The 24236-nt window shown below is 34.1% G+C and overlaps 1 long non-coding RNA gene across 2 annotated transcripts in view; it reads left to right on the top strand.

Annotated features, from left to right (window-relative positions):
• Nucleotides 1-19454: 19454 nt before the first annotated feature.
• Nucleotides 19455-24236, top strand: part of LOC120310081 — a 185435-nt gene continuing 180653 nt past the window's right edge. For both annotated transcript variants that reach the window (XR_005557261.1, XR_005557260.1), the window contains exon 1: nucleotides 19455-19628. This is a non-coding gene — a long non-coding RNA (uncharacterized LOC120310081). The remainder of the gene's footprint in view (nucleotides 19629-24236) is intronic.

The raw sequence follows: 24236 nt of genomic DNA on the forward strand, positions 1-24236 counted from the left end.
GGTTGCTGTGGTTTCAAATGATAAGTGACAACTCTCCAGCTTTCTCACCTGATTTCCAGTAGTGCTGATTAATACATTTCAAAGAATATTCAAATTGTTCTGACTGTAGTAGCTGCAATTTAAATTTTGCTGCTATTAATATTTGATAGAATTCATCTGTGGGGTTTCTGGCATATAAAAAGTGAATCTTCAACCATCTTTTCCAACTGCATAAAAACACAGTCTCAGATTCTCTTTTTATTTTTTACTAAGGCAAAAGTGATAATAGATCCCCAGATGGATGCATTCAATGCAACCCAGAAAATTAATGTATTGGGAGAGCATCAATTTGTTTCTTGCTTATTATTATTTTAACTCCTAAATACATTTTCAATATCATGTAACTGCAACATAAAACCAAGATGTATATAAAGAACAAAAAAATTGTACAAAGTACAAAAAGTTGTGAATTGTGAATATGGATCTAAATTAAAAAAAACATAATAGGAAGGAAGGAAGGAAGGAAGGAAGGAAGGAAGGAAGGAAGGAAGGAAGGAAGGAAGGAAGGAAGAATAAAATTTCCATTCCAAATGTGCTAGTATTGAGGAAAAAGATAATTCCATCTTAAACCTCTAGTTTGACTTAGGTCGCTGCTTATTCCATTTGCTTCCAATTCTGGAATTAAGACATGGGAAAAAACTTTTAATCTTATATAGTAGCAAGAACTATTTTTTAAAGGCCCCAAAAGAGGCAAATCTGTTATTCATTATGAGGTTTGGATGAAAAGTAATACCTCCACCATTAGATGGCAACACTGATACGTTTATTAGTATCTGCTCTACTATTAAAATTGGCAAGAAGTTCCTATGAGAAAATGTTGTGTTGCAATTGTTTGTGAAATGAAAGGCTGCAATAATCTTATTCATGCTTCTTAAGCATAGTGCCATGATTGAATTTTTGACTGCGGAAGGGGTCCTACCAACTGAAATTCACTAGCAGATGGAGGTGCTTTATGATAATGCTATGTTGGCAAGAGTACTGTGTGTCATTGGGCCAAAAAATGTAAAGATGCTCAACTGGGAATTATACAATTGTGTGATCAAGAGCAATGTGGATGACCTGTGACAGCAACTGTCGAGTTTCATATGAGAAAGATTGCCTTTCCCTCTTTATTTGGGATTTCAGTAAAATGCATAAACTGATCCAGCCTTTCTTTTTCTCCAGTCTCTGGAGTGAAGCTCTTTGCTTGGGATGACAAGAGGAAACAAGAAGAGGGGGTTTATTGTTAAAATAATGATATATCCAAATGACTTAAAGCAAACTCAAAGAGTTTGGGCATTAATTGCTCATCACTTGTGAAACATTTTTTGACTTTTGTCTTTATTGTCAAATATATCCAGGAGCTGAAAATAATGTTATGTTCCACATTTACAAATTTTAGATTTATAAAGTTCCATACATTTTACATTCATAACAGGTGGAGAATATTTTATTAAAATATACATGATATCTCTAATGAATAGTAGTGTCATCAAGCTTCAAAATGTATATAATTTTGAAAAATATCCATAGTTAATTTATGGACTTGCTTTTGTAGTAGGTTGTTTATTAACACTGAAGTAGTTCATTAAGAGTTTAAAGAAATAACTCTGACTCCAATCCATTATATAGTATCTCCTACATATAAAACTCATTAAGTCCAACATACCTAAACATGCAAACAATTGCATCATATAAAATATTAAAAGAGTCTATTGGCAGCAAGATGGTGGCATATAAATTTAACATATAAATACATAAAATTAACTTAATACATTGATGAATATTGAAATTATTTTTATACATAGCATTGGCAGTCAAAAGTTTTACACCTAAAACTTTTTCTTTTTTATTATATTTTATTGATTTTTACAATAACAACCTCTAGTGCTTAGAAAACTGTGTGTTGTCTGGGTTCATATATTTAAAAACAATAAATAATAATTTCTATAATTAATTAATATGTTAGTCAATAATATATTTCCTTGATCTTCTCTTCTTCTAGTAGTATTTTCCTTTTGTCTGCATTAAACAAATATAATTCTTAATACTTTTGATACATAACAAGTTTGAGTATAAACATTTTTTCTTATATTTAACATTCTAATAATATCAACATATAGCATCTTTTTTAATCAGCTTATATTTCAATTGTATACTGCTCAAAAAAATAAAGGGAACACAAATGTATAGGATCCTATATGTTTGTGTTCCCTTTATTGTTTTGAGCAGTATATTTATAAAAGTCATCTTATTAGATCATTATGTGTCCTGTTTTCAAGATTCTTATTTAAGCTTAATTTCCCCACTGTATTCAAGCCACTCTTATCAGTCATACTTTTTCAAAATTAATTACCTTTAAATATCCAAAATTTTCATTTACATACACCATCCCAATATTTTTACATTTTATATATTGTAAAAAGTATTATACAATTTATATATCTTATCCCTCTTACTATGGGGCCCCTTTATATCCAAGCTTTATCTATTCTTTTAATCGTATTCAAACAAGTGTTTAATCATATAATACTCTATCTGGTAAGTCTTAAATCTTAAATCTTTTTCTTAATGTGTTACAATTCTAAGAAACATTTTAGCATTACATTCATAAAAATGTAGATTGAGAGAAGGCAATTCTTTATGTTTCATTAGCTTTACCTGATTTTTCTATTCTAGAACAGAGCAAAAACTCAGGTTTATAATCTACAGTACAGGATTGGGACAGTATAGAAATGTAATTAAATAATATATGAGGAAACATTAAAACTAAAAAGTAATACTATAATAAAACATTTGTTCATGAAATGTTTACTCAACTTCAGCAGAATATCATATGTTATAATGTAGCTGAATGTTTTTCGATGTCTCACTATTGATAACTACTCTTAGAACATTGTTGATTCTAAATATAGAAGAAACAAAATGACTTTCAGCTACTTTCTGGAATGGAGATTCATACACAGTGAAGTTATTTACCTCATGCTATACCTATTTCAAGCATAAATTTAGCATTAAAGTTTTTATTAAGTCTTATTGATTTTGAGAGGAAATCAAGGGCATGCTGTCCTCTCACTGAAGCCAAAGAGTATCTTTCCTTACTTTGTTAATAAATATCCTAATTCTCCAATAGGCTGAAATCACATTTGAAAAGGTATGGAAAATCAGCTAGATTAAGAGATTTTGGATTGCCAAAATCACTCAGAGATTTTTGATTGGACTTGAATTTTCTGCTTATAGATTTCTCCTTTCAAATATAGGAGATTAATATTAGAAATTTACTGTTTAAATAGTCAAAGTAGTTGACAAAAAGATAATAGTTCACCAAGGGCATTTTCTCTCCATTAGTTTTTGGGATGAATGAAACAGAATTATGAATAGTAACAGGAAAGAATCAGTATTCCCATAAAATGTGGTTGCAAAGCTGTATGAGCTTGCCAAAAAGTAGATTCCACTGATGGAGTAGATTCCATTGAACTTCCACTGAATTTACCCAAACTTATTTTTGGTAAAGATAATTTCACAATTATGAAAAAAAACTGGTAGTAAAGTAGGATTATATAATAACATTCTTTGCCTTGACCCTTTTTAAGTTTGATATTATAGACTGGATCGTATATGTGATAGCAAGGAAACTGTTCTTTATTTTAGTAGTGCCCTATGTTATAGCCTGAACTGACTGCCCAAAATCTGATTTTTAAAAGATTTTCTTAATAAACAGCAATAATTAAGTAGACAGCTGTTATTTTGCAAAGCAAAATTTAAAAATTTACACAGTAATGAAGATTTTATTTGTCTTCAAGATTATCTGGGACACTACACATCCTCTTCATGACCTGTTTTCCTTGTTACCTTCTGGAAGGAGGCTTCGTGGTATCCAAAGCAGAACATCCAGATTCAGCCATAGTTTCATCCCATACAGCATTAACCTTGTGAACTCTCAAGCTTCCTCCTTCCGTTATATATTCAAGATGGTCAGTATTTAATATTTATTTGCTATGTATATGTAGGGATGTGGGTCTGTACATATGTTGTTCATAGTATGTTTAGGTGTGTGTCATGTATGTGTTTCACTTTGGGAGCAGGCAACTAAATTTCATTTTTAATGTGTGCCGTTGTGCCCACAGTAAAAAAATGACAATAAAGATTATCTTATCTTATCTTTCTTTTAAAGGTTGCAGAAAAAAGGACAAAAAAGACTCAAAACATGATATACTCCTATCTTCTGTAATAGAAATAGGAGTTGGAGAAATATCTTTTTGCATTGCTGCATGTCCTTGGATAAATATGTTCCATTAACAAATGCCGTTTTACAGGATAATTTGAAAAGTTAGCTTTTTCCCCAGGATTGAGGCCAGCATGTTATAAGAACCCATTCTGTAAAGGTTAAAAGAATGACTCTGGTTTCCTGTCAGATGAGTTCTGTCTTTCATTTAAATTTTGCTTATTATTTTGTTCACATGCTTTTAACTAATGCTAGACACTCAGAGCAGCAATTGGGTGGCCAGCTATATATTTAAATAAATAGATTGATGAAATAAAACTTTAAAACCAAGGTCATAGGTAATGTCCTAATTTTGGAAGGAAGGTACACTCCTAGTATCCACAACAAAATTAAAATTATAGAAACAAATAGTAATTTTGAACTGTTAATAATGATTTATGAAATTAAATTAACAGTTGCATGTAGTAGAATAGCTCAATTTGTATTGGAAAGTTGTGAGTGAAAACAGATGCAGATTTTCTAGAATACAAACCCAGACATCTTCTCTTAACTGGAGTGCCTTAGAGATGTTTGAGCTTCAACACCTGGAATTCTTTCACCTGAAAAATTGTGAGAGCTCAAGTCCACAGGTCAGAAGGCCCTCCAGTTGCATTTAGCTTACCAATTTTATACTGAGTATACATATTTTATTACATATTCTTGCTTCCATTCCTTTTCAAATAAATCTTTATTTTTAATTTTATTTCTATATGGTTATTAGGAATCTTCATACTGACACCATTTTTAGCTCTCCTTAATTATTGCACCACCAATCAGTGAATCACTCCAACAGTGAAGGGCTTGATAATGAATGGGACAATATCATGGTCCCTCACATCCAACCAAACATGGCTGAAAATGTCACTAAGATCAAATGCTGTCATTGTATTATTTTCACTATGCAGTTATTATAACCATGTGTGAGTGTGAGAAAGAAACAAATTTCCATTTCACTAAAAAAGGAGTAAAATGTCACTGAAAACTTGATTCTCATCCACTTCAGCTTTATTTTAATAGTAATCTCTCAAAGCAGTTCTTTTTTTGACACATAATTAAAAACTGGCTCACATTAAAAATTGGTAGTACATTCATGGACAGACAGGAAGGATTAATCTCAGAATTACGACAAAAAAGGTGTTGTGTATGTTTAATATATTGCATGTTAATAAATGTGAACTTTATAGACTGAGACAACTTGTAGTGGAACCAGAAGAACCATAAACCATTCCAAACTGGAATTTTTCTGCCTGTCATAGCAGAGTTGATTCTTCTATTTAAACTCCTTTTTCAAGAGCTGTACTTAGACCAGAAAGGGATTTTAGAAGGGTGCCTATTATTTCCTGCTTAGTTTAAAGTACTCCTTCCTTGTAATAATCTATTACTGTACTAAGTATGCCATTTTTATACTGGTGTTATATATCATGTTATTTGATATTTGATTTGTTACAGGATTGATTTGTTTGCTTTTGATGCAAATGAGAGGTTTTTTTTCACACAGTGAAATAAAGCTAATCAATGTAAGTACTACATACTGTACTAGAATTTTCAGATTATATAAAATGTGATATACACTGCACTATATTGACATTAAAGATGCATGTGAAAAGTAGGTTTTGTTCTTTTTATATGGAAATGGATTTTATTTAAAAGAAATAATTTTAAGAATCCTAGTGCAGAAGTAGAGCAAGAGTAGAGAACTGGAAATAGAAACAAACATTCTCTATATCAAACTGTTTATTATTACTTTTCCACTTTATGTGACAAATTTAAGTTTTCTTGCAGCAGCAATTTATGTATATATTTTACTTCTTTCTTGAGCTGTTTAAAATTTTAATGTAGTTGAGATACATAGTTTATACTTTATAATACAGATTTGGAATACTACTAATTTGGAGGTTGGCCATTAAAATGTTTATTGGAATGTAAACAGAAGTATTTAACTTATTCATAATGCCACCCTGACATTCTTCAATTTATGTATGTACATTCCTTCACTTGAGTTACAGCAGAACTGAAGTAGACACAGTCTAGTCTATATCAAATGTACATATATTTAAGTCCAATTTGTTGTTGTCCAGTGGGTACAACAGAATTAATGAACATTAGGGAATTATCTTGCGTTCTCAAAGACCATGGGTGAATGTCTAAAATAGTGGACTTCTCTGAAATAGATGAGATTTGCTATGCTTCTCACTGCAATGATATAAAATGCTTCTGATGGTGTGGTTTGCAAGAAGCAAGGAAGATGTACCAACCCTAGATCCAACTCTTATCCTAGTGTAGTCTCTTTATGGAATGCCCAGACCTTAGTTATCCAATATCAAACTAAAAGGAAAATACAATGAAACACATTATTCAGCCATGCCTTTATAATATCTCACAGAAAATATCATCTTTTCTATTGAAGTTAGAAAAGATGTCGCCACTCAATACTTTTGATCTTTTTCATTCTACAATACATTGTGCAGACAATTCAGCATTAAACATTATGGCCCATTGGGATAGCATCCCAGGAAAAGCACTTTCTTGGGAAGGAAATTAGAAGGTGAAATCAAAATCCTTGCACTTTATTGAATCTTTAAAATTTCTTCCCAGTGTGAGAAATGTCTCGTTTCAACTTCCCCCCCAAAAGAAAATTGAATTGTGTATTCAATTAATTCTAACCCTCTTATCCTTTTGCTTCCCGAAAACCAGAAGAATATTTCAACTAGCTCTGGTTCTTATCTAAATAACTTTCTACTATTGGGAGTATTGGAAGGTGGAGATCCAGGAGAAAAGGAAGGAAGGAGACATAACATCTCTTATGGACAAGAGACTTCATCCATCAATGCAATCTGTGGAGAACCATGTAATTGCTTTGCCCTGGGCAATAATTCAGGGCACCGATTTCAGTTCGCCTAGGATAATAAAAGTATCTAGTGTGTTTCTGGATATAGATATAACTAATCATAATACAATTATAGGTGCCTATTCAATTTATCTTCTTGCACTATTCAGAGAACATCTTTACAGTGAATCACATGACACTGATAAAATATTACAATCTGGCTTAGTCAACATTTATCATACATATGCCATTTGGGGTATGGACTTTTTATGATTCTGCTCACTATATCTCATACAGTTGCATCCTTAGAGGCTAAAACTGAGAAATATGTTCACATTATATTTATGTGATTTATCACTTTGCAGATTACTAGAATTATGTGAATTTTGAATTATTAAATATTTTATCATTAATAAATATTACAAACAACTTCCACATTAATAATATTATAGTTTAAAACAATAAACTGTATAATTATATAAAATAATTATATATTTATAAAGAATTTTAACATAATAGAAGTAAAATAGTAACCTTGCTTTTAACCAGTTGATAAAACAAAGCACTTTAAAAACCTACCTAATTTTTATTCTATAACATGTAGGGTTGCATAACTATTTATTTTTCAAATATTAAATACTAAATGCTTCTCCCCATCACATGAGCCTGTCCCACTCGTTCAGTCAGGGAGGGTATGCTATGGACCCTGTCAAAGAATTTTGATTGGCAGGGTCAAGGAAGAGAACCTTTTAAGCCACTGCCTCTACTTTGTGGCACATCTTGCCCTCATAGGTGAAGAAAGCCCCCAATCTTTAGGCCTTCCACAAAGAGATCAAAACATGGCTGTATAAGCTTCCATGGGGAACACAGGGGACCACATAGTCATGGGACTGGTTAAGCCCCATGAGAATGCCCCCTCACCTGTAAAATAACTATTAATAATAGTCTCCCTATTTTGGAACTCTCCATCTTTTGTATTTTATAATGTTTTACATTTTTAAATTTTTTAATCCTAAATTATTTGGTCTTTAATATTTTATTATTTGTACATCACCCTGAGCCCCTCTATAAAGGAGATGGACAGTTAAGAAGACAAAAAGATAGATAGATAGATAGATAGATAGATAGATAGATAGATAGATAGATAGATAGATAGATAGATAGATAGCAGACAGATAGATATATGATAGACTAAAAACAGATACTGAATAGACTTTTGACACTTAGATGCATTTCTGTACATTTAATAATTTTTTTCAATAAGTATTTCATAAAATAAATATATTTAATACATAATAGGCATATCATTTCACATTTAGCATTTTGACTTGCAAAAATATTATATGTATAGTATTAATGTATATGTATGTATGTATGTATGCATGTGTGTGCGTATTCCCCCACATATGTATATCAACCTATAATCTATTTATCTAAAAATCTATCTAGCCATTCAATTTAGTTTAGTACTTTATTCCATAGTGAAGAATCAGCTATTCAACAATAATAACAACAACAAAAATAACAACAATATCTCTATATATGTTATAATATAATTAATTATAAATCTTAATAATTAAAATAATTAATTACAAAAGCCTCATTGCTTTGAATCATAAATATACTATGAGGATACATTATGATATCTTAGATTCTTTGGAGGAATGTGATGTGCATGAAGGCTAACACCAGCTAAAGAACTGGCAGCTATAATTTCACATTATTGTGTATATAATAATGTTATTCAAAAACAGCATATTTTATCAGGATAAATTAGAACACTGATGTCTTCCCAAAAATATCATTCAGAAAATTTAGTGAGCAGACTCTAAAGGTTGCAATAATTTTAAAATTAATAGAAGCTATACTCGAAGAAAAATTTTCTTCATATGTAAGTAATTCCTTAACATGATTCAGATCACTCAGTTGGATATACTCTTTAAAAGGAATCAACTTTTAAACTGAACACAAACTGTTAGGTATTATAAATGTTTAGTGCTGTCAGTAAGATAAGCAGATTCTATTGAGTCATCTTGCAGTATGGGCAGAGAAAACTGCTACAGTATTTTTGTAACACAATATGCTTCAGAATATTTTATATCAGAAAATAACTGTGCCATAAAATTTAATGAAGAGGAAAATAATTTTTTTTAAAAGCCAGACATTTAAAAAAATCTTTTCCTAATGCCAAGTGCATCATTCTTTGAAATGTTGAAATGACCTTCATACTGCTTTTGAGCAAGTTTTAAAACAAGAGAGCTGAATTAAAGCAGACAACTGTCACACTTCTGGTGTTACATGTGCCAATATGACCTTTGAATGCTGTTTATTAAAGGAATAGTGGTAATAGTGGTATGAAAATAGTTGTAAACATATACTAGGAATAAACATTGGCTTTTCAGACTGAAGAAAAAGATAAAATAGAACAGTCCAAAAAATGAAGTTGGAAAATCCCAAAATGAAGAAAACTTAATTAAACAATGCACTGCCAAACAATACACTGATAATTTTGAAAGGAAATTGGACCTTTCATGGAGGTTAAGGCTACCAAAGGCCATTAACAATGATAATTACCTCTGCCCTCATAAATTTTGGATTGGATGGCTACCAAAGCTGCTTTTGAGCATCCATAGGCATGTGTTGTTATAAATGAGATCAGAGACTGAAAGAAACAAATCAAGGGCCATAATATTTATTGATTTACTGATTTTGTTTATTTATTAAAACATAGCTGTCCTTCTCATTAATGTAACTCTGAGTAGGTGATAACACATTAAAAACAATAAAAAGAACAATATCAATACAACATAAAGAATATAGAATAGATGCAGAGAATAAAGCCTAAACCAGGGGTCTTCAAACTTGGCCCTTTTATGACTTATGGACTTCAGCTCCCAGAATTCCTCAGCCAGCATGCCTGGCTGAGGAATCCCGGGGGTTGAAGTCCACAAGTCATAAAAGGGCCAAGTTTGAAGACCCCTGGCCTAAACAATTGGTAGGACAATGACAATGCACAGATGTTGACAAATTGTTGACAATTGACAAATATCAGTTGTTCTGAGATCAAATTCTGCATAAGCTGTATTCTTTTTCATTCATATGTGTAGATACAGTGGCAATTATTCTAACACATCCAAGAGTTACATATAAAGCATTGATTATGTGCCTTTGAGTCATTTTTGGCTCCTAAAGACCACATAAATAGATCTTTTCCATAATGATATATCCCTAAGCTATTTTTTTCACACCTCCCCCAATGGTGCAGTCATCATTACTGAGTTCAGCCACTTTGTGCTGTTTCTTCTCTTCTTCTCTTTCCTTTATGAATCTTTACTACTACAATATTTAATAGTAAATTATAAATATAAACATATTTATATGTTGACCCACATAATGAAAATTCAGCATACTCCTATTCCTTGTTCCTTGGTAAGATTTGGGAAATTTTTGACTTAAATCAAATACAGATGTGCTTTATAGCTAATCTGTTTTTAATGATGCAATTATTGATTGATGTCATGTGTCAGCTTTGAATATAACTGTTGAGTCTTCGAGTCAATGGCGAAATAAGAGCACACATTCTGATGGTTATAACAGCTTTTATTCTCTTCAGCTCTCTCTGACACAACTCAGAGGCTCACAGGCCTCTCTGCCTCTAAATAGAATCCCCGGGGAAAAAGGTAACAAAGAATGGCGCGCTTTCGCACCTTGCGCATGCGCACAGGCTGGCGCCACTCAGTCTGGTCCTGGGCAGCTTGCAACAGCCCGGGACCATTGCAATGTCCCGAGCCTGCTTTTGCAGGTTCAGGACACAACAATAACTATCTCTTAGATCAGTATTTCTTAACTTTTGCAACTTTAAAATTTGTGGACTTCAGCTCCCTGCATTAGTCAGAAAGCAAGAAATCCTCACATCTTAAAGTTGCCAAGGTTGAGAAACAGTCTGAGACTAACTGAATGTATAAAGATTTTCAGTGGATGTACTTTGTTCTGGATAACTGTGAAAAGAGACATTTGTTTGGTGTTTTTCAGCTTCCCTATAAGCAGATGTATCCACGTCAGTTCCTGGCAATTCTCAGAGATGTTTTCTCAAACCTGACCAGCATTTCCCTTAATGACCTGGTAGAAGCATGGAATTACAGTCTTCCATGTGCTTGATATAGTGCACCTATGAGAATCCTGTCCTGTGTGAAAGTTCACGATGTACCATGATATAGGAATGATTATGTGTGCTGAATCCTGATGGTAAGCGGTTTGAGCATAAGTCAAAGGTTGAATCTGATAAGACATTATAAACGATGACAAATCATAGTTTATGTTGTAGCATTCATGAAGGGGAAAAATATTAGTTTTTTTTTTTTCTCTGATTGCATCTTGGGGCTGTACAGAGAAGCTGACATTATTGTCTTGGTGTGCTGCACAATTTTTTTCTCAACTGGTTTCCCCAGTCTGCAATGTTTCAGTGTCCCTGAGAATTGGTTTAGATTATGATGGATTACATATGCATTATACAAAAAGCAATACATTTCCATATCTTGGAATGCCAATTAGTGAGAATTTATGCATATATGGCCTCTATAGCAAAAATTGGCCTCCTCCAAGTAATGCCTCTGAATTATATGTCACAACACTGTTGGAGAAGAAAGATGGCAATCCCCAAACAGTGCCTGCTATCATCAATAGTGACACCCTTATTTTTCTAATTTGTACAAGAAGCTTCAGAAATGAAGTAACATTTTTGATTTAGTAGTTTAAAAAAAGTTTGATTCATCAATGGAACTTGTAGTGGATCTTTTCATGTTGCATACTATGAATTGAATTAATATGTTAAATAAATCTATCAGAAACTTTAAGGTACATTGATTTAACATCTTGTTTCTGCTTACTTGGTTTGATCATAAATGCTTTACAATATATATGAATACAGAAGGGAGATGGCAAAGCCCAAAGCAAATGCATTGAAACATTTGAACAGCTATTAATGGAATGTATTCCTAGCTCTCTGTTTGACTCTGCTGAGCTTGGTTAGTTACTCCTAGAAATAAAAAAATAGAGAAAATAAAGGTTAAACAGGCAAAGGACTAAGGCATAGATAATGCACCTGTACAATAAGCTCAGTCTGTTACATTCTTCATACTGGACAGTATATAAAAAGCTAACACTGATCTTGCAATATAGCAGAACTCACTAGGAAATACTTGTTTGTCACATGTTGAGAAAATGGTTGAGACATCAACATCTTTGTAAGAGTTAAGGAAAAAGAAGCACTAGAAAATGCAGAATACGAATAATAAACCAGAGATTGACAGTCACTAAAACAATAATCAAAATTTTGCTGCTGGCATGTATTACAGAGTAGTGACTCTTTTCACAATAAAACCTCCAACTTTCAAGATATCTCTTATCAGTATTTGGGCTTTCAGATTATGAAACTGTTGGAACTATGCTTCAGCACTGACAAATTGTTTTATTGTGATTTGTAATGTGCCATATAAATGAGCTAATCTCTATTGTTTCATTTTTTTAAAAGATATAATTGTCTTAATTGAATGCAGACATATTTAACACATCGAGGTGTATTCAAGATGATTACTTCCATAACATTTAAGGTAGATTAAGGTATTTTAAATATCATATTTGCTTTGCTATAGATATTAAAATGTATATTCTATAGAAACAAGTCAAAACTGGGAAATAAAATGAGATTTTTCTTTCCTTTTCCATATTTTGAATAATATTTGATTACAATCTGGAACTGTGCAAATTCTTCAGAAGAAGGAACACATGAAGCACCTCTCTTGAAATAAGTAAAACATATGTAATTTTTCAAGGCTTTTCTTTATGGTCTGTACTGTAGAATTATATGCTTGGATCCTCCTCCTCCTCCTCCTCCTCCTCCTCCTCCTCCTCCTCCTCCTCCTCCTCCTCCTCCTCCTCCTCAGAATAATATGCCATTCCCTAGAGAAAACTCAATATCCACCAATAATGAAATGACAATTAGAAACATATAAAATAAGACAAGGCAGCTTGGTCAAAAACAACCTTGCCATACCATAAAAACAAAAATCCAAGAAAAACGTAACAGAGGCTTCTCAGGACTGGGAACAGAGCCAGGTCTTGAAGGCTTTCTTGAACCCCACAGGTGCCGTGAATATCTCTGGGAGATGTTCTTCAAGAGGGCAAGGATAGCAATTAATTATTTATTTCTGGATAAGTCACTAAGAATCTTTTCAGTTGCAATTTTACAGTAATAAATAGAATGTTTAGCAAATTCTATTATGAGCAAATTATGAGCAAGGAGTAAGACATGAATGTGTGATATTCACTTGACTGTTTAATATGTTTATGGATAAATATATAACAAATGCTTATGATGATGTTAAATTTAATATGGGATGTGATGGTACGTGTATGAGGCTTCTGCTGTATTCTTGGCTGATAACCTGAATTATTTTAAAAGAATATTAAACAGACTAATGCAGAGAAATAAGAACTTGAAAATTAGTATACAAAAACTCAAGGTAGTTGTGTTTTATTGGGAACATGAAGAGAATAACTGCAAGTTATAAATAAATATTTAAAAAAACCAGAGTAAGCAAAAGAATTTGTGTGTGAGTAGAATGTTTATTAAAGATGGGAAAATGGAGATATTTTAGAATGTGCAAATATTATCAGAAATATAATGGGCTGTACATTGTCTTCTGTAAGAAATAAATGTTCGTTGAAAGGGGTGAAAATAGCTATATTTAAGAATGTATTCTTGCCTATTTAGAAATGAGAGTTGAGTATGATTGCACTAGGGATTTCAGAAGAATGTGTGGTAAAACAAGAAGAGCCACGGTCAAGAATGAATGGGTGCTGAATGAATATGGGTTGAATATAAAAGTGATTGACCAGAATAAAAGAAATACTAGAAGAATCAAATTGCAAATTATTTGAAGGAAGAGTGAATGGGTTGAGAGGAAGGGGAAGGATGAGTAAGTTGTAAACAGACAGCATTTGCAATGGTCTCTAAGACAAAAACAGGTAAATAAATAATATTTTTACAATTTTCTATAATATATAAACAGTAACATCTATCTGTGATACTTTGTAAAGTAGAATAAATAAAGGAGATTGTCTCTGAATTTCTATTTGTGCATTTATATCTTATTGTTATTCTTTCAGTCTTGCTTCCAGAAGATCAGAGCAATTTGATCTTTGCTTTTTCCCTGTCCACTACTGCCCAATACAGTCAGACTATGAGTATCTTGAATCTGACTTCCTTTTACCTCACCTTTGGAAGTCACAGGAAGTATAATATATACTCAGATGGATCTAGGAAATTTATTTATTTATAATGTATTTATAATTTCAGTGTTTATGGCTGCCTACTTATACATGACATTCCTAGTTATTAGCTTCCTTGAAAAATATGATCCTGTGATGGGCAAATTGTTGAGTATGAAAGACAGAACAATAACATACCTGAGTTCTGACATGCAGAACTGATGAACTGATTAATGTTCTTTTTAACTCTGTCAGGGATGGAATCATAAAATGTATAAAGAAAGTCAATTTTTCTTTATAATCATGACTACAACCCAAGATATTATTAAAAAGATCAGCTTAACTAGGTGATTGACAATGTAACTATAGATAGCCATCTAGTGAGTATTGCTTGAGTATAAAGAGTCCTTCTGTGGCTTTTTGGAAGTAGATCACTTAGGAACTGTTTGACACATAGAATTTTAAGTACCTTTGGAAATAATGGACTGGACATAGCAAAATAGACCAAGGCTATAATGAAACTGGAATTATGAGTGGACTGTAGATTGATGTCAAAACTAGAATTATAGTGGGTAATCAAGACTTAACACATGTCCATTGTGCTGCTGATAGTCTGACTTTCATCCTGAACAATGCAATGTGTCAGCTACTCCAGAAGTGAGAAGCTTCTCTGGAGTTGTTGAATGTCTTCACAGTTATTTGGCCCAGAGTGAATGATGTCATTCATCTTCCCTATCTGTGATATTTCAGTCCAAAATTTTACTGAAGAAATTGTGTGTGACAAGATGATTAGAACCCTTTGAGACCCCTTCTGCACCCAGTCAAAAATTATTTTACTGAATCCTGTCAGTAAGAAAGACAAAATGTGTTGTTATTGATGCTATGCAACACACAAGCAGTGGATTCTCTGATCAACAGATTGCACAGCCCAAAGAGAAGAGAAGGGAGAAAAGAAGACTAACACTTTGTTTGTTCCATGGCCTGCTCCTCACTAGCTTACTGTGTACCTACAGTACATAGAAAAAAACCTACTATTGCTTCTGTTAAAAATTAAAATACTTGATTGGCTTGTTTAAATTGATATGAGGTTTAGCATGATTGCACTTGTGTATGCAATTGGTATCAGTTTGCATGACATGAGAGGTCCATCTTGCTTTCTTCTACTTTAGTTTCTACATTCTACATTCGAATATATCCTGGAGCCAGGAAGCTGACCTTGAAGAAGGAATATAGAAGCCATTGGGGAAACATGCAGAAGAATGGCACAAGAAGCGTGTTAAATCGCAAAAGGCAAAATAGTGTTATTAAGAGACGCAGATTAGTCCTCAGCCTCCCAACTTTTCAAAGAGGGAAACAAAGAAAGACACCAATAGACTTGCAAAATTCTTTTATTGCAGCCTATCTCAATAAAATATAGTTCTATAATTGTTATTGCCAACATGTCTACTTTGAAAGACTGATAGAAAATGTTCCTGGTATGAAAAAAGCAACTGTTACATAGTACACATACAAGGGCAATTTGGAAATAAACTTCTGTTTGGTTATCAATGACAGACACTGACAGATACAGAACTTTTATTACACACATTAGAAAACTCAACATTACATTACTTTTTGACATAATCACCATTCAAATTGAGACACTTGTCATAATGTCTTACAACATTTGAAATTCCTTAGTAGTAGTCACTCGAAGTCAAATCTGGCCTATAGGGAGATGATCAAAAACATCCCAATGGAACTTATTCAGAAGTTCTTGGGTGCATCTAACAATGTGCAGGCAAGCATTATCATGAACCAACATCACATTGGAATGGTGCCGTAGAAAAGCCTGCCAAATGTGAAGATAGAATAGAATAGAGGTGGAAGGGACCTTGGAGGTCTTCTAGTCCAGCTCTATGCTCAAGCAGGATGGCAAAAGAGGACTGCTAGTGAAGTTCATGGAGTGTGGTTCAACCATCAATTCAGAAGTCTACTGTGAAACGTTACAAAAACTCAGATGAGCCATCCATAACAAGCGGCGGAGCATGCTGATTTCTGGTATGATGTTTGTTCATGATATTGCTGACCTGCACACCACTAGACACACCCAAGAATGTTTGAAGCAGTTCCTTTGGGATGTTTTTGATCACTCCCCCTATAGCCCAGATTTGGCCCCGAGCAACTACTATTAAGGAATTTCAAACCTTGTAAGACGTTATGACAAGTGCCTCAATTTGAATGGCTATGTTAAAAAGTAATGTAATGGTGTAGTTTTCTAATGTGTATAATAAAAGTTCTGTATCTGCGAGTGTCTGTCATTGATAACCAAATGAAGTTTGATTTCTGAATTGCCCTCGTATATGCAGACTGAGAAATATTTCTAAAATTAATAAATCATTGTTTTGAAAATGTTGGGAAAAACATGGAAACAGTTCATCCCAAAAGTATACATATCAGTATTTTGAAACACTCATGCTGTCATTATTAACTTCCAATTGACTGAGACAGTTCAAACCAACCATGACATACTGTAATAAGATCTCAGGAGCATCCCACACATGTTTCTTAACCACCTTGACCCATCTCTAATTTTAGTTTAAGGTGAAACTCTTAGTAGCAGTCTGGATGCCTATTTCTGCTTAAATCATTATTTGATGCTGCAGCTGTTGAGCAGCCAAAATGCCTGACCCAGGTGTAGTGTGTAAACACAGTAGATCAGTTGTCAAACAAATTCTGAACCCAATATTTACTTTTTTATTTAATTGGTATGCAAATGGAGAGACAAGGTAGCATTTGTGCTTGATACAGTTGTCACTTTAAATTCTGGTAACATTCATTATCATGCTTACAGATGTTTTTTCATACCTAACATCTGCCAATACCACCTAGACCCCAGGAAGTCATCAAATGTGTGCAAACTTCTTTTCTGTCTTGCTCTTGCTCTCTGTTATCTGCTCCATGCACACTAATTTTGTGCATCTGAGGCCTCTGTTTGCCAGAATTATGCCTGCTTCCTAACACCTCTGCCCCCAGAGCTTTGGATTTCAAATTGAACAGACACAGAGCCAATTTATCACAGGATGACATATGTCATGTTCATGATATAACCAGAAGGACTGCTCTATACACTATATTTATCCTTTTGTTGTCAGCCTGGATGAAGACCACATAGGTAATAGTTATATTTATAAATCATGGAACATATACTTAACAGATGAAACTATAAATTCTTTCCTGCAAAACACAGAAGTGGACAACTTTGTTAATGCCTAGTGTTAACAAATGCAACAGTATGATCATTATCTTTATGCACTGATAAGAGGTTTGCTGAAACACAAAGCAAAAGGATTCACTACTCTCTATGGGTTGGACAGCATAGCATCCATAGGGTTAAAAAGAATTGCTAACACATTAGTTTTCTCCCAAAATAAAAACAATCAATTTCTTCATTCTCCTATACTTTTCCTGTTCTCTTAACAGTAAACAACCCAGCAGTCAAGAAATATACTATAGATTAGCACTTGGCAGAGCAGCCATGAAAGTTTTTGAAAATACTATATATTTAGATCCATGAGATGTCTAGCTCTACAAAGATTAGAATCATGCAAGCCATCATATTCCCTGTGACCCTCTATGGAAGCAAAAGTTGGACATGGAAGAAATAAATAAGAAAAGCACTGAAGCTTTTGAACATCAGAGAAGTCTTCTGAGAACATTGTGAACAATCAAGAAAACAAATCAGCGGATCATCAAATGAATCAACTCAGAGTTCTCACTTAAGGCAAAAATGATCAGACTCATCTTACTTTGAACATATTATATGAAGATCTATCTCTCTAGATAAGGTTGTAATGCTGGGAAGCCTAACTAGCAGAAGATGATGGCCGACAGCAAGATGGGAGATAAGGATACAGTTGAAAAACCTGAAAGGCCAGGTTAGGGATAGATCATCATAGAGCAAATCTTATCTATGTGGTTTCTAAGAACTGACAATGATTTGATGCCACATCATTCAATTAATTTCATATTCTCTACTATATGTGCAGATGGAAAAGATTTGACACTATTTTTTATGAAGGAATGGTTACTGAAGTTGACAGATTTTGCTGAAATGGATTATTGGTGACTAGTAGCTTCTTATGAACTTTTTGCATAAAAATGAAAACAAATGAACTTGTGATTTATGGTTTTGATTATTAGATAGGATAGGTTATAGAAAGAGTAATATGATATAATCTTAAAAGAAAGAAATTAAAATATATTTACACTTTAAATTGCTGTGAAGAATAAACAAGACCACTCCTTTATATCCCTTTTCTTTGTTTTCTATTTTTCCCTCAACTTTTTTCTTTTCTTTCTTTTCTTTCTTTTTCTTTCATTTCTTTCATTTTCTTTCTTTCTTACTTTATATTAATTTGCATTAATTTTTATCTTCTTGTTTACAAGTTTTAATAAAAAATATATACAAAAATAATTCCATTTTATATTCTCGTTAAAGAAGGTATACAAACTGAAGTTCTGGAAGAAGAAATTTTGGACAGCTTTACAGGTTAAAAACAAATCTATCTTCCATTAAAGATGAACAAATACAAGGCTTTTAAAATTGTATTAGTGGTAGCCAAAGCTACTTTTTAAGAATTCAATTTACCTAGAAATGTAATAAAATAATAAAACAAATTTCTGATATATTTCCTTTTCTCTTGCAAACCATAGACTTTGTGGAGATACTGGATTACAGCTCTAGGAGCCAGAACATTGAAAAAAGCTGGCCTGGGCATCAGAAAAAGAAAAGGCTGCTAATACATTTGCAGTTGCCATCCATTATAACTGCAGCAGCTGTTGCAAACACTGTAGCAAAACATTTGGGGAAAAAATGAACTACTTCCATTGCTAATATTTAGCTTCACCTTGAGAAACTGAAAACATATGTTTTTCTCTGAGATACAATTTGTGAAATAGTATCTTATCCCTACCCCCAGTAGAGAATTGTGAAGGCCATTTGTGCACAGCATTTATCTCTGTGGTATTTCTAGTATGACAAATGTTCTTTACAGAGAGGACAAGTTACAGTTGCTGCTTTATACATAACCCACATTGGCTTCCAATTTGTTTCTATGCACAATTCGAAGTGCTGGGTATTATCTACTAATACCTAAATCACTTGAGACCAGCTTATTTGAAGGACCATCTTTTCCCACAGGTATCTGCCTGTAATCTGAATTCAGCATATGAGGATCTGCTTCATAGTCATCTTAAAAAAAATGGCTGGTAAGTATATAAATGAACATTTTCATAATGTTTTCTTTGGTTTCATCTCTCCATACAATTTTGATTGTTTTCTTCTTCCTGTTGCTTACTGTGATATCAGAACATTGTTTTCTTAGACATGGAACTTTAATTTCTGTCCTGCTGTGTTATTTTTGGTTTAATCCATGGCAGCTGATACCCAGTGTAGTTGGTTATAGTGAGGACAAGTCACCTAACAGTTGGTAGAGCTAATTAACAAAGCACAGTTATTTGAATCCATGATTTTGCAATAGAAAAGAAACCAATTTCAGAAAAAAAGGTTAATTGATGCTGCCTTTTTGTTTAGAGGTGTATTGCCCATTTACCCATCTTTCATAAACTTCCAGTTTATACATGCACACATATTAAAGCTTGTGTATATACCTATGCACACTGCAATCAGCTGTACATAAACACGCAAATAAAACTTTCAAAATTATTTGTTTGCTACTGACACAATAGTTTTAAGTATCCTTTTTATGAATGTGGGGCTTGGACACAAGTTGTCTAAGAAAATGAGCACAAATCCTATAATCCATATTTGTCTTACACCAACACAGCCGCTTTCATACGCGCTGACTCCCTGACTCTCCACAATTACCATTAGATTTATCTTTTCTGCATCTGTTTTGAAGCCATCCAGAGGTCATCTGGATTTCAAGCATACTAGCACTATAGGCAGTCTCACCGACTCTTCTAATGCAAACATTATATGATCTGGCTACGCAACATGTCCAAACCTCCATTAGAGATGAACCTTTTGATGTCCAGTACATATGCTGATGACCTATCACAGACAATATAGAATTTTACAATATACCATTGGCAATCAGGAGGAGCTCATGGAATTTTATTTTATTTTCTCAGTACATTTTTCAATATAGACTCATAATGCACATATTTATTGGGACCAGGGTTATATCTGCTTTAATACCTGGGATGCAAGCCTCAACCACTCATTATTCTTCAGCAAGTGTGCCCCCTTACTTGCTTGCCAAATATGCAGACTGTGCTGATGTGCTTTGAAAAGGAGAAGCACAGACCAGTTCCCCACTGATTTGGTGACTGCACAATCAATCTTATTCCTGGAGCCTAGCTTCCTACAAAACACCACTAGCCAATGTCAAATCAAAACTTTCTTGCTTGAAGGAAATTATCAACTATAGTTTTTTCAAAGATTTATAAATCATATTAATTTTGTGGATAACTTTTTATTGTGTAGCAAGATGATTTGCTGATTGAGAAGCTCATTATTGCCTCTGCAAGGGCAGATATCAATTCCTATGTTGTTTCTTGCTCCACTTGTCACTCTGCCAAGTCTCTGGCCAGTAATCTCTTTGGACTATAGAGTAGTCTCCTCCTCTCCTCCCCACAGAGATCTTGGGATCCAGTTATTGAGCTTTACTATACATTTTCATGTGTCTGAGGCCAACATGATATTGAAAAGTTATTGATTTTTTAAAGATTCTTCATTTTTTCCCCAGACAGCTTATCTGTACATTTTCTTGGATCACAGCTTATTCAATCACATTATCTTTGTCAGAGGTCCAAGTTCAATAGAGGTTTTTAGAACACTTCAATTCAACTTTTGGAATGCAACACTCTACCTGTCCTCTACTCATAATTCAGAGTCAGATGAATAAATAAAGAGTATAATGTTACAAATGAAGGCAAATATACATGTTCCAGTATAATGTTTCAGGATCCAATCTGGGTTGGTCACTGGGACCAGAAGTTTAGTCTACCAAGCTTTTGGACTCGTGATGTAGCCCATCCTCAGGGAACTTCTCTATCACATTCTGGTGAGACAGAAGTTTCCTGAGGGTGGGCACCAGCCCAATCTGAAAGCTTGGAAGACTAAACCTCTGGTCCCAGTGACCAACCCAGATTGGACCCTGCAGTATAATGTTACCTCAGAGCAGTCGGCTTAAACCTTTTTTAGGTCATGGAATTTGTTCATTAAAACAAAACTCCCAGAGCTCTTGATCAAGATAGGTGGGGCTTATGAATGTCAGAAGGGCATTGCAAATGAATGTCCTGAAGAATCGTGTCAAAATGGGAACATTGAGTGTACTTGAGCTTTCCCTCTACTTAATCCCCTGTAGAGAATTTTTCCCTCTTAATCCTGGTTAGGATAAAGGTGGAAAACACACAAATGCACACAGTTATACACTTCTGCTTCTGCTTTATTTCTTCAGGGGTATTTATAGCAATCTTTCTAAGTAATTAAGTGAGGGAGGAACTCTTTTCACAAGGGACTAAGGCAGAGAGGGAGTGGGGGAAAGCCCCTTTTCAAGAGACCAATGCTTAATCCCCTATGGAGATTAAAGAAAGTTTTTTTCTTCCTTTACCATAACACCTATTCAAATCCTTACCAAACTCTTAGGTTCCATGCAATTCAGTTTGACCCTCCAAACTTAAAATAATTTCATTTTTGTCTAAACTATCAGCAAGAAGCTGATCTAATCCTTTACTTAAGATTGGGTTTATTGACAATGATTCAGTTCATGCTTCAAATATTTAATGACTATCACCAAAACATAGTGATGAATGCTTCTAGGCCTTCCCTCATTTCAGAGACTCCCCCCTCCCCAGGAACTTAAAGCCATTCAGCACCTTCTTACAGATCACACCAAGGCTTCATAACAGCACACATTCCATTGACAAAAATCCACCCTCCATTGCAGTAGATCACATCTGGCTTTTAATCTAATTTCTTCCATCCTGAAAATCTGGGTTCTATGTCTGTTGTACTTTTCTTCAACCAGTTGTGATTAACTGTTGCAAATTAAGTCTTTTTACTTTACAAAAATATGCTTCTACTACTTTGGGCCAATTTTTTTATTTTTTTTTCCTCTTGAAACATTTGGTTGTACTAATTGGAGCCAAATGTTGATCTTGTTCAAAGTGATAATGTGCTCCTGCTCCATATTGCCAAAATTGATTTTTGCCCATGTGAAATTGCTTCTACTCAAAGCTGCCAAATTTTGTGTGATTGATTTCAATCTGAGGTGAACACATCATTTAGTTGAGTCCATAGCTACTTCTGATAGTTAATGACAACCAGCTCTTACATGGAAACTACCTCCTACTGGGAAATTTTATTATACTGACTCCTGATTTATTGTTTTTTTCTTCCCTGCTCTCATATTCAATTAAGTTGGATTTTATTGTATTGCATGTATTACATTTTAAAAGTCTGCCTTGGTATACATTTGTAGGATCAAAATGCAGCATATAAATGACATACAATAAAGTAAATCTTAACCTTGAAAAGCTTGTGGTATTTCCTAAGAAGCTAACTTGTTGAAATACCAACTTATCTTCAGACTAAGACATCATAACATGATTCATATCTGAGTTGGCTATAACTTTGTGATTTCAGTTCATGATTCATTCTGAATAGTTAAAATTAGTAATGATCCACATAGTAATAGTAGTAAAGTTGGAAGGGACCTTGGAGGTCATCTAGTCCAACCCCCTGCTCGGGCAGGAAACCCTACACCATTTCGGACAAATGGCTGTCCAGTCTCTTCTAAAAACTTCCAGTGTTGGAGCATTTACTGCTTCTGGAGGCAAGCTGTTCCACTGATTAATTGTTCTCACTGTCAGGAAGTTTCTCCTTAGTTCTAGGTTGCTTCTCTCCTTGATGAGTTTCCACCCGTTGCTTCTTGTCCTGCCTTCAGGTGCTTTGGAAAATAGCTGGCAGCCCGAGATATTGGAATACTGCTATCATGTCCCCCCTTGTCCTTCTCTTCATTAAACTAGACATACCCAATTCTCGTGTTTTAGCCTCCAGTCCCCTAATCATCTTTGTTGCTCTTCTCTGTACTCTTTCTAGAGTCTCAACATCTTTTTTACATCGTGGTGACCAAAACTGGATGCAGTATTCCAAGTGTGGCCTTACCAAGGCATTGAAGAGTGGTATTAATACTTCACGTGATCTTGATTCTATCCCTCTGTTAATGCAGCCTAGCACTGTGCCTTTTTGGCAGCTGCAGCACACTGCTGGCTCATATTTAAGTGATTGTCTACTAGGACTCCGAGGTCCCTCTCACAGTTACTACTATTGAGCATGGTGCCACCTATGCTGTACTTGTGCATTTGGTTTTTCTTGCCTAAATGTAGAACCTTGCTTTTTTCACCATTGAATTTCATTTTGTTAGTTAGTGCCCAGTGTTCAAGTCTGTCCAGATCCTTCTGTATCTTAAGCCTGTCTTCTGGAGTGTTGGCTATTCCTGCCAGCTTGGTGTCATCTGCAAATTTGATGAGTTCCCCATCTATCCCTTCATCCAAATCGTTGATGAAGATGTTGAAGAGTACTGGGCCCAGAACAGAGCCCTGGGGCACCCCACTACACACTTCCCTCCATATAGATGCAGTTCCATTGAGGACCACTCGCTGAGTACGGCCGGTCAGCCAGCTACGGATCCATCTGGTGGTGGTTCTGTCTACCCCACATTTTTCTATCTTGTCAAGTAGTAGGTTGTGATCTACTTTATCAAATGCCTTACTGAAGTCCAAGTAAATTATGTCCACAGCATTCCTCTGATCCACTAATTTTGTCACTTGGTCAAAGAATGCAATAAG

This window comes from Crotalus tigris, unplaced genomic scaffold, assembly GCF_016545835.1.
Source record: "Crotalus tigris isolate CLP2741 ecotype Arizona unplaced genomic scaffold, ASM1654583v1 scf7180000018115.866842, whole genome shotgun sequence".
Classification (NCBI taxonomy): domain Eukaryota; kingdom Metazoa; phylum Chordata; class Lepidosauria; order Squamata; family Viperidae; genus Crotalus; species Crotalus tigris.